At 38.8% G+C, this 11,065-nt stretch overlaps 1 non-coding gene across 1 annotated transcript; it reads left to right on the plus strand.

Moving 5' to 3' along the window:
- The first annotated feature begins 6,177 nt into the window (after window positions 1-6,177).
- LOC129037736 (small nucleolar RNA U13) lies at window positions 6,178-6,281 on the plus strand. The gene has a single exon (XR_008502960.1). It is a non-coding gene; the product is annotated as a small nucleolar RNA U13 (small nucleolar RNA).
- The last annotated feature ends 4,784 nt before the right edge of the window (window positions 6,282-11,065 follow it).

Below are 11,065 nucleotides of genomic sequence, written 5' to 3' on the forward strand. Positions count from 1 at the left end.
TTTTCATTCAGTGACCTGCTATTGATGTCCTTTCAAGTATCTTCCCACCAGAAGGTTTTCTGATGTCTAAATGAACTTTTTGCTCTTCAATTTGATGTGATCAACTATCACTAATACCTTAGCAGGTCCTCAGGAGCTCTCTCAAAGAGTTAGCCATTTGAGCTTCTGCAATTTCTATTAGAAATGTGACATCCTAAATCCATATTTTGCAGAGGTTCTGCTTTTTTTCTTAAATAAGTAAATGAAATAAATTAAAACTAAGATTTTGAAAGTATATTAAATACTGATTTTGGGGAGTTCAGCCATTTAATTTATAGTAAGATTTAGTAAACTATTTTTAAGTCATTTGGGAAAAAATTTTATTTAAATCTCAAGATGTTACAAACTTTTATAAGGTGTCAATTCTTTCCTCATTAAGGACTGAATTTAAGTACACTGGAATTAGACCAGAAGTTTTAACTTTGGCTGCAAAATGGATTCACCTGGGGAGCTTTAAAAAAGTATTAATGATTGAGTCTTGCCTTCAGAGATTCTGGTTAATTACTCTGGGACACATCTGGGCAGTGGCATTTTTAAAAGCTCCTAATCATCCTAATGTGCAGCCAAATTTAAGAATCACTGAATTAGATTAATGACATTTAATGGTAGTTTTGAAAATATTAAATATTGTTTATATGGGTTTAAAAACACAGGAAAATTTTATACATCTTTTAGAGATCATCACTTTTAACTTTTTTGTTAATTACACACACATGCACACACACACAGGTACATATATGGTATTCAAAATTTCTAAAAACCAACAATGTTAAATTCCATAAAAATAATAAAGAGCAAACTCCACCGGTTGCTAGGAAAGAATATTAGGGAAGATTTTTAATGGAAATGAAAACCTACTGGGCAAAATGAATTTTGCATGCATTAGCTTGTTTATTTATACAACCCTTTGTGCTAAGTATTATTACCCCCATTTACAAAAGGGGTCCTGGTATTGAGAGAGGTTGAATCACTCATGCAAAGTCTAGTAAGTGGTGGAGCTGTCATTAAAAACAGATGGTAGACATTCATTTCTCACTCCAGCTCACTCATCAGCTCTTTATAGGAGGGTAGTAGGTAGACAGGATCATCCTGGTGTTGAGTTTAAGAGTCTGCTTCTAAAGGTCTGAAAACTTGACTTTTGTTCTATTCAATGTTGACTAGATTCAGAGAAACTGATTTGTTCTAACTATATTCACAAAACACCAACGTATAAAATTTCCAATGTATTATTTTTAAACTGTTAAATAGACCAAAACATTGTGTTGGCCTTTTCTCCCTTGAAAATAGTTAAACAGGTTGAAAAATCATCAAGTTTGTTGAGTAAACTAGATTATTTAATGGATACTGCCATTAAGCTACAGACAGCTGGAGGCATACATCTCCAAACCACCATGAAATCATGATTGTCCATGTTAGGTGTTAAGACATTCTCTCTCTGAACAGTGTGAGGTCACAGATTCCTGTGATTTCATTTTCCCTTCTGTACACTCCATGCAAAACTTCTGCCTTTTTCCTCTCACACTTTTCTTCTCATTTCTCTTAACACCATTGTTTAGGCTATGGTTTCTGTCCCCTTCTGTCAAGTCTTGGTTAGATTTCTGGAGCTGCTCTTCCTGCTTTGTCTAATGGGACATTCTGTTCCTTGGTTAACTGTTGCTCAAATTGTGTTGCTTGCAATATCAGTATCACAACCTCAAAGAGGTGCTAATTTAAAAATGTAGACTCATGGGATCCCCACCGGAAATACTAAATCAGAATCTCTGATTTGGGGCCTGAGAACCTAGATTTTAAGGAAATAACTACATGATATGTATAAATACCATGAGGTAACTTCTGCAGAAGGTTCATTTCATTTGTCATGTATCACCTGTCCGGGTTTAAACCTGAAGAAGTTATCTTATTTCCAAAATCTAGCGTGGCTTTTAAGATGGCACCTATATACTGAGTAGAACAACAAGTTGGCTCAAGTTAAAAGTAAAAGGAATTATAAAATCTGGCCACTAGTAGTTCAAGTGATGGGCAAAATTAATCCACATTTTTAAGTGACTTAAAAAATATTGTAATAGAAATCAAAGAAAATAGTATAATGCTTTAGTGAGTTTTGAAAATAAAGGCCTGAAGAAAAGAGAAATTTAAAAAAAGGAGGCTTTGACTATGTAACACTAAATATAGGGGAAAAAAATCATCCAGGGCTTTTAGTGGGTTTAACATCTGGTTTTTGTTATAGCATGGTTGATTTGATTATCTCTGATATATAATATGGCTGCAAAAACAGGAAGAATAAAAAAATGATCATTTTTGAGACCCCACAATGACACGGGCAGAGCCAGCTTTATTTAAGGAAAGGGGCCTGCATTGGGACCAAGAAAGGGTCCATCTTCATGGTTTGTTTAAGGCTTATTCAATGGCCTGCAACAAATAACAAAACAATCAAAAATTATTTTTTAAAGACGTAGTCTTTAATCGACTTGCTCCGTAAAGTCCTACTTTGGGAGATGGTAGTGTCAATGGAAGACGACCATCTTGAGAAGTCAGCAAATATCAAGAGGTATTTATTAGCTTGGGAAAGAAAGAGTTCAGCTTTTCATTAATCTTAACTGGGAAGTACCTGAGTGATGTCTGCACACAGGCTAATGGGTAGCTCTTAACCATTTCCCTGGAGAACAGTAGAGGAAGCAGGCTTTGCATTGCAGCAGGGCCTTGTACCAGCTCAAAGGAAATGCTTCCAACCTGAAAGGGTAGTGACCGGTTGTTAATAGGAAACATTTCTCTGTATCTTTCTAGAGATCTTTAGAAATGGATCTGAAACCCTGTAAGAATGGACTTGAAACCCTGTAAGAATAAACAAACCATTGTTTTGTGTCTTTCTTTCCCCTGCCTCATTCCCAGGTAATAGATTTGGGAAATATACTAGGTCACCCTCAGACTACAATTGCTTCTTTATTTTCTCCAACCTTCCAGATTGGTGTTAGCTTCCTCATTAAGCAGGTCAGAGTACTGTTAACACCTAGTACGTTCCTACTTACCAATCTTGGTGGATTGGTTATTATACAGTAAATTTGCAACAAAACAAAACAAAACAAAAAAACACATGCTTATTGAAAAGTAGGAAAAATTATTATTTTTTACTCGTATTTCTTTCTTATTTTATCTTATTTTATTTCATTTTATTGAGACAGGGTCTTGCTCTGTTTTATAGGCTGACGTGCAGTGACGCAAACATAGCTCACTGCAGCCTTGATCACCTTGGCTCAAGTGATCCTCCTGTCTCAGCTTCCCGAGTAGCTGAGACCACAGACATGGGTCATGATACCAGGCTAAATCTCCTAATTTTAACTATAATAACTTTAAAACAAAACAGAAAATTTAGTTTAAGGCTTTGAATTGTAACATTTTAGTTATTCATGGAGAGTTGAGATATATTAAAGCATGGTAAGCTCTAATGAGAAATTTATCTAAATAGCATTTTCTCAAAAATTGTAGCCCAATTATGGCTGAGTGATTGCCAGGGTTTTTCTCCTGTACATCAGTTTCTTAATCTTGCATTATAATCTAAATTATTTGGGCCTGGAAGTATCTTAGCAGGTTCTCACGCGATTCTTAGAAAATACTTGTGCAGCAGTCTCTCCTAGAAAAATTCAGACAGCAGTGGGGGAAGTTTTTATGATGGATTAATTAGGTTTAGAATTTCTTGCCTCCAAAGTAAGCAACAGCATCCTCAGTAGTTGCGAGGACTCCGTTTCCAACATGGACAAGTTCACCATGAAATCTGAAAGTTAGGTGCTGCTTGGCAGTGCGCTACACTTTATGTCTCGGTGGCCAGGAGTCACAGATGGGATGGGAACACTAGGATTCTGGAAAGCAAAGAGAGAAAGCCCGAAGTTTAGCAGTTTCTACACTGTCACAGCCACACGGTAGCCTCTTTCAAAGTAAAGAAAAAAAAATTCACCAATTTAGACCATTTTAGAATTGAAGGTTGTCAATTTTATGATTTAAGAACATTATGAAAATATTTCATGAGTCACTGTACCATACCCAGAATCAGATGCCTGGATATACAATTAGAGAAATTAATTGCACTCTTTTTAAATTGAAATTACTCTTCCATATGCCAGGTGACACGGCTCCACTTCATTCAAATGTTCCTCCAACTTTCCCGGCTTACCTTAGTAGAAAAATATGTTCCCAAATTTCAGGACATAGTTATAACTAAGAGATATTACTAACATACAAATGGCGGTGTGCCCGGAATTGGTGGGTTCTTGGTCTCACTGACCTCAAATATGAAGCCGCAGACCCTCCCAGTGAGTGTTACAGTTCTTAAAGGTGATGTGTCCAGAGTTTGTTCCTTCTGATGTCTGGACATGTTCGGAGTTTCTTCCTTCTGGTGGGTTCACAGTCTCGCTGGCTTCAGGAGTGAAGCTGCAGACCTTCAAGGTGAGTGTTACAGCTCTTAAAGCAGGCAAGTCTGGAGTTGTTCATTCCTTCCAGTGGGTTCGTGGTCTCGCTGGCGTCAGGAGTGAAGCTACTGACCTTCACCGTGAGTGTTACAACTCATAAAAGCAGTGCAGACCCAAAGACTGAGCAACAGCAAGATTTATTACAAACAGCAAAAGAACAAACCTTCCATACCCTGAAAAGAAACCCCAGCAGGTTGCCACTGCTGGCTCGCGCAGCCTGCTTTCATTCCTTTATCTGGCCCCACCCACATCCTGCTGATTGGTCCATTTTACAGAGAGCTGATTGGTCTGTTTTACAGAGAGCTGATTGGTCCGTTTTGACAGGGTGCTGATTGGTGCATTTACAATCCCTGAGCGAGACAACAAAAGTTTTCCAAGTCCCCACTAGATTAGCTAGACACAGAGCACTGATTGGTGCATTTATAGACCTTGAGCTAGACACAGGGTGCTGATTGGTGTATTTACAAACCTTGAGCTAGACACAGAGTACTGATTGGTGTATTTACAATACCTTAGCTAGACATAAAGATTCTCCAAGTCCCCACTAGACTCAGGAGCCCAGCTGGCTTTACCTAGTGGATCCCACACCGGGGCGCAGACAGAGCTGCCAGCCAGTCACCCGCCTTGTGCCCCCACTCCTTAGCCCTTGGGCGGTCAATGGGACCAGGTGCCACGGAGCAGGGGGTGGTGCTTGTGGGGGAGGCTCAGCTGGGCAGGAGCCCACCACTGCAGGGAGGCTCAGTCATGGCGGGCTGCAGGTCCCAAGCCCTGCCCTGCAGGGAGGCAGCTGAGGCCCAGCAAGAATTCCACTGCAGTGCCGGCGGGCCAGCATTGCTGGGGGACCCGGCGTACCCTCCGCAGCTGCTGGCCCGGCTGCCCGGGGCCAGCCCGGCTGCTCAGAGTGCAGGGCCCACCGAGCCCACGCCCACCCAGAACTTGCATTGGCCCTCGAGCACCGCACGCAGCCTCGGTTCCCGCGCACGCCTTTCTCTCCACACCTCCCTGGAAGCTGAGGGAGCCGGCTCCGACCTCAGCCAGCCCAGAGAGGGGCTCCCATAGTGCAGCAGCGGGCTGAAGGGCTACTCCAGCGTGGCCAGAGTGGGCACCGAGGCCGAGGAGGTGCCCAGAGTGAGGGTTGCCAGCACGCTGTCACCTCTTAGTAGTACAGTCCTTATAGATGATATAAAGTAGAAAGCCCTTTAGTTGAGCTTTGGAAAGAAACACCGAGTCCCAGATAAGTTAGGGTTGGCTTAAAGACAAACTATGACTTTGGCAATTTTGTTTTTCATTTTTGTAACTTCTGTTTTATTGGCTCAAAAAGCTCTTTTGTGGGTTCATTTCAACGATGTGCCTGTCAGTTTAATCCAATCATAAGTAAATTTAGTCAAATAATCAGTTGGAATTGATTTAAATGGATTGACAGGTGGTTTTGAGGTCTTCAGATTATTACCTCTGAGGCTATTTACGTGTGTGCGTGGGTGTGTGTGTGTGTTCTAAAGCCAGGAATGTGGCCCAAGGGGAAGAACACAGAATGGTAACTATAAGAGAAAGAATATTACTTTGTGTAAATATAGGTGAGGCCAATGCAAACATGACAGGCCAAATGTAATCCTGTGTGATGGAAATATTTTAAGTTCCAAGTCAGTAGAATTATTTTCACACAAAAAGATTGAATCAGATCCTTTTGTAGTTTATGAGCAAGATGATTGAGTGTTCACACACGGGTGTGAGATGTGCCACCCTCAAACCTTGTTACGACTTCGGCTTATTACCCAACTAACCTGAAGAAAGGGAAAGAAAAGGAAAGACTGACTCTTATTTAAGTAACAGTATTGATACTTGACACTGTTAATTTCCTTTTCATATTCTTAGGAGTATCTATTCATAACAACATGAAAAACATTGCTTTGACTTATATTCTCAAGCATTTATGTTTGGTAGGTAAGAAAGTATATTCAGTTATATCTCAAACTAAGATATAGTAGTATCCCTATCTTCATCAGAAACTGTGTGAAAATAAGTAGTCAACACTTTGTACTGTTTAGGATATTGTGTGCTTATTTAGTGGTTTGACTTCAAGTACATTTACAAGTAATGTAGAGTGGCTGCCTTCGCAAAGAAAGGAGGGAAAGGCAGTCAGAGAGAGGTACAAGGAGAACAATAACCACAGAGATGGTTTATTCCTTGTTCAGAATATTAGATATAGACTAGTTCATTATAGTACCTTAAATCACATCGTATGTCTAAGATATTTAATGATAATCATTCAAGTACTTCACAGCCTGAAAAGTCTTCATACACTTCGCTATAGAGATGGGTCCAAAATATATTTGAACACATTTTCAAAGTAAGTTGTTTATCGAATCTTCGGTTTTTTTCTGCCTCTCTGCTCTATCTCAAAAGGAGACGTTCCCTAAAGCTTGCAGGTTGCCATAAATTATTGAGCTTTGGAGAAAAGTAATGAACTCATTTGTTTTGTTTTTGCTTTTCAACTTTACAGCAACCTTGAAAATAAATGAAAACAATCAGGATGTTTATTTTAGGAAATTTTCATGGACTTTATATAAACTGCAGTAAGTCATTAAAAATAAGAGAAAGCCAATGGGAAAAAAACTAATGTGATAGTGATAACTGAACTGTGATCTCCTAATTGCAGCTGTATATTATATCTACCTATAGCTGCATGGCAACGTAATATATTTATATCAATAATTTAGCAGCAATGCTCTTCTTCATTGTTTCTCTTATACTACCTTCTTAAACCTCTTCGTCAAACTGCTAATTATTAGATTTTTTTCACCTTCTGCATGTATCTGCAAAACATCTTCCTCTTATTGATTAATGGCCAGTCACTACATTTATCAACTTACTCTTTCTGACGTCTGATAGGATTAAGCCTGAAGGGTGTCAAGGAAGCAGGAGGGAAAAGTATTCAGATCATACCTTAATTTGCATTCCTTTTACGTACAGGAGAGTTTACAAAGCATTTATTCTATTACAGCTATCAATTTGCTATTTATATAGGTGTCCTGAGAGCCAGATGGTATCAGGTTAGAGGTTGGTCCTATCATTTCAGGAGCAACCTCCACTTCTGAAGTCACAGGCCCCAAGAACAATGACCAAGGTCACCCTCCACAGCAGGGCTGTGCTTTTCTTTGAGGAGAGATAGGCCTTCAATGCTGAGAAACCCAGCTTCCAGGAACTGCAGGCCTCAGCCCAGGCACTGTCTTTCACGTAGTCCTGCAGAGAACAATTGTGTGAAGCACGGTGACCTCAGAAGCCCAAAGCCTGGCAGGCTATTTATGAATGCAGCGCGCTCAGAAAATGGGTTCAGGATGAGGAAACCCTATCAGAGCCCAATTTAGCTTCCACTCTGCCTGTGAGAGCATCCTATGAGAAAACAAGGGTAAATATAGCAATAACCAGGTTGCATGTTGTGCTTCTGAGAGCAGAAATGAGAGATCTTCAGAGAAGTTTTAGCCAGACAAGTAGGATTCTGGGAGCATTTGTTGCAGAGCTAGGTTTTCGAGATATTTTTCTATTGGCCTTTTATCTTTTTTGAGGGAGTTGAAAATCTGGTCAATGAATTCCCACTTTTACGTAAGAAAACATTTTACAATGAATATGGGATAAATAATATTGCTCACCTTTGAAATATGATGGCCCCATTGTTATTTCCAGAACAATCTAAATAGATAAAATAGTTTCTTTCCAAGCAGGTCAGCCACTTTGGGCTAATGCTGCTTATCATCTGTGAGAATTAGGCCTGGCCTGAAAATGCCCTCAGCAGGATTCAGTATGGTTTTCCTTATGTGATATAGCCATGTTAGTAAAAATGACAGAGGACACCCTGTCCCAGGTGTCAATCACCTAGTGGAAGAAGAACAAGAGCTTCCTCAAAAGAATGCAGCAGCTAACGCAGAATGCTATAAGACTCTAGCTTCACTGCTTTGAAACCTCCTGCAGATTCTTTTGTTCTTCAAACACGATATATTTCATTCTTCAAATAGCTCCATGCTGTATAATAGCTAGAGTTCCTTTCAAGAACTGTCACATGCTTAGGTTGAAGCAGATGCTAACTTAATTAAAGCCTCAGGGAGCGCATGTATTATCCACTATAACTGGCCCTTCATTGGAAGGAAGATGGCATTTAGCAGCAGTTGTGGGCTGTGATAACCAACAAAGTGAAAGTAAGAATACTGCAAGTGGAAAATGCTACAACCTTACAGAAAAGCAACACGACTGCGTGAAGCAGGGGCTGCCAAGGAAGTCATAATGTTGAGCCAATAATTCTTTTGAAGTTTTTCATAAGCAAATAATAAAAACCCAAAGCTATAAAGACACAATTGCTCATTGCAGTGACTGATATCCCAATCCCCAAAGAACAGAAAACAAAATCTCTTTAATTATAAATTTGCATATTGGGAATCTCAGTCTGGTCATTGACTCAAATATATTTTAATTTTAAAAAGCATATATTTAGACACATATACATTTGAAAACGTGAGCTATGTTCTAGAAGTTCAAAGGCATTTGCCAAGACGTTTCCAATAATCTTGATGTAATTCCCTATTGTTAGCTTAAAAGATTATAAAATTTCCATTGAGCTTTTCTGTATTAAAACGAAACAACTCCATTCTACCTTCATCCCCTCTGGAAAGAATACAGGACCACCTTTATGTATTTCTGGTATTAAAAATGCATATTTTACCCAGTGCTAAGTGGAGAATCTGTTGCTTACTATTTGTAACCATGGGCTGGTAACAATTTCTCTTCAGAGTCACAGGTCCATGCAAAATGAGAGTACATGACCTCAGGCCTTGCCTTTCTCCTTCTCGGTCTTTACTAACATACAGGAGTACATACTCAGGACAATGGAACTGTTTATGAAACAATATAATTCATAATAACACAATGACTCCTTAAAAACAAAGCTTCGCAAGTGGTGTGGAGGAAATGACATCACTTTTAGACTGGACAAGAGACTTAGTGTTTCAGCAAGCATATGAATACAAGTTTTCTACCTGGATGAAACACATGCTATCATAAAGTAATATTCACGGCATGGTTAGGATGAGAATAAAGTCAGAGATGACAAAAATAACCATTTTATGTTTTTTAATTCTGCACAATTATTCTGGTGCTTTTAAAAATTATTAATGACAATGGCTCACCGATTCTGAGACTTTTACCTGTCTGTGACTTTAAAAAATTAGAAATGCATGAGTTTTTAAAAAGTCAAAGTGAGAACTCAGAAGTGTTAAACTGAAAGTAATAAAAGCACTTTCACAAAATTATTTTTTACCTAAGGGAATCTATTTCAAGTCATATTCAGGATTCTGACTGATGTGTTGATGGATATGCCTGAATTCCATAAAGGAATATGAATTCAAGGGCAAAATGTATTTGGGGGAGGAAACAACTTTATTTAAAAGGCATTGAAATTGATTTTCAAAAATTGTGTGCTTCTGGGGAATAGGAAAGGACAAATTCTCTAATGAGAGCTGAGGATGAAAGTGAAGCGTATAGGGAGAGAGATACAGACACAGAGAGAGGCTTTGCAGTTATACATGGAAGGACAGTCTCCATCCGCAGCCTGAAGAAGTACAAAAGGTCACTTTCTTGTCTCTGACATATAAGAATAGTATTCTATCATGCAGCAGCCTCTATGAATTTGGATACCTCAGCTCATGTCTGAAAACAAAGAATAAAATGTCAAATTCGCCAGTATAAGTTCTGAAAAGTTTCATTATGAAGTCCCCAAATCCAGTAGCATAATTATTAGCTAGGTCTTGACAGCAAGTGTCAGGATGTGTCAATATTGCCTGAACCCAGTCGTGATTCAGGAACTACAACACTGACCTTTACCCCAGACACAGTGAGTCTAAAGGCAGTTGTGACATAAAGCTCATTTCGAACAAACGAATAGGGTTGTAAACTTAAGTATAAACAGGATTGTACATAATTCTTTCATCCCTGTATATGTTCATCCTTTTTTTTCAGCTGCCCCAAACACACAAAAAAAGGAAGCTGTCTTTATTTCAGTATTTGTATTATAGACTACTTTCAGATTGTGTTTAGAGAAGATGTCTCTTCCTATATGCATAGGTAGATATACATTGATCTTCCCGGTTGAAGAGAGTTATAGCATTGTTTATCTTTTGGTTCCTGTTGTTTCTCCTAACACAGTAATTTTCCTTCAATAAATATTTATTAAATAAATAAAATATAAATAGCTTTCCTCATACATTACACCATAAGCATAATTAGAAATCATTTTTATTTTAATATCAAGGAGCTTGCTGCATATTTCTAGTTATAATTTGCATGCCACATAGTGTAGCATACTGCGCTCCGATTCAGGTGGAGCTGAGTCCTGCCCCTGATCCTTTTTATTAGCTAGATGATCTCCATGGAGGTCATGACAATTTTAAAGGCTCTACATCCTCAACTGGAGGATGGGAAGGGAAAGGAGGAAAGGGAAGAAAAACTTACCTGGCTTATTTCATAAGATTGCCCTGATGATTGATTGAGATATATGAATGCTGGGTGTAAAATATACGACC

This window comes from Pongo pygmaeus, chromosome 4 (assembly GCF_028885625.2).
Source record: "Pongo pygmaeus isolate AG05252 chromosome 4, NHGRI_mPonPyg2-v2.0_pri, whole genome shotgun sequence".
Lineage (NCBI taxonomy): Eukaryota > Metazoa > Chordata > Mammalia > Primates > Hominidae > Pongo > Pongo pygmaeus.